The sequence below is a fragment of the Octodon degus genome, unplaced genomic scaffold, assembly GCF_000260255.1.
Source record: "Octodon degus isolate 3935 unplaced genomic scaffold, OctDeg1.0 scaffold00004, whole genome shotgun sequence".
Taxonomy (NCBI): Eukaryota; Metazoa; Chordata; class Mammalia; order Rodentia; family Octodontidae; genus Octodon; species Octodon degus.
In genome coordinates, this window is record NW_004524580.1 from 24,090,203 (window position 1) to 24,091,033 (window position 831).

Below are 831 nucleotides of genomic sequence, written 5' to 3' on the forward strand. Positions count from 1 at the left end.
AAGAGGGGTTATGTCCACGTTGCCAACGCCACCCCAGGACGTAGTCCTTATGTACTGTGAACGTGGACTAATAAAGACATTTTTAAAAGGCCCTGTGTGCTGATTTTTATTCATGCTGTTTGAAAATTTAAAGGCTTCATTACAGCATAAAGGTATAAAGTTTTAAGTTCTAAAGACAGGTAAAGGAGGGTTTCCCTGCCTACTTCGTTTGTGATCTTGGACAAGTTCCTTACCCCCAGTGGCCCTGAGTTGGAATCTAATAATATTCCTGATGTTACAGGGCCCTTGTGTGAAGCCAGGGAGCCTGGGAGGTTTAGCACAGTTCCTAGAAAATCAGGAGGACGAAAGAGAACCATTATTATGGTGAATGTGGATACTGAAGAAGATTTTTAGGCAGTGCCTACTGCCTTTCACCATTTTGTTGGCCACTTACTCTGTAAAGAGAGAAAAATTCTACTTCAATGTTGAGTAATACAAATTGTTTCCTAATTACCGTCTTCTGAGATTTCTGTATTGTTTTATTTTTGTGGCTTTTCTGCATCCTTCAACACATCTAACAGGGGAATACAACTGAAGGACTATTTTGTAGCGAAAAAATATATATCTGTATATACAAAACAGTTAGCATAGATATACAGCTACTTTCTCTTAGTTCAATGAGAAGAAAATTTTGAAATAATAGTGTTTAGACAAGATATCATGTCTGCATCTTGTGCTATGAATAACTACTACGAAGACAACAATATGCAGTGTATTAATTATTGTAACTGTCCTACTAACCTGTTTTGAAACTGTCTCATTGCTACTTCTTTCGCAATAAAATCAATATAA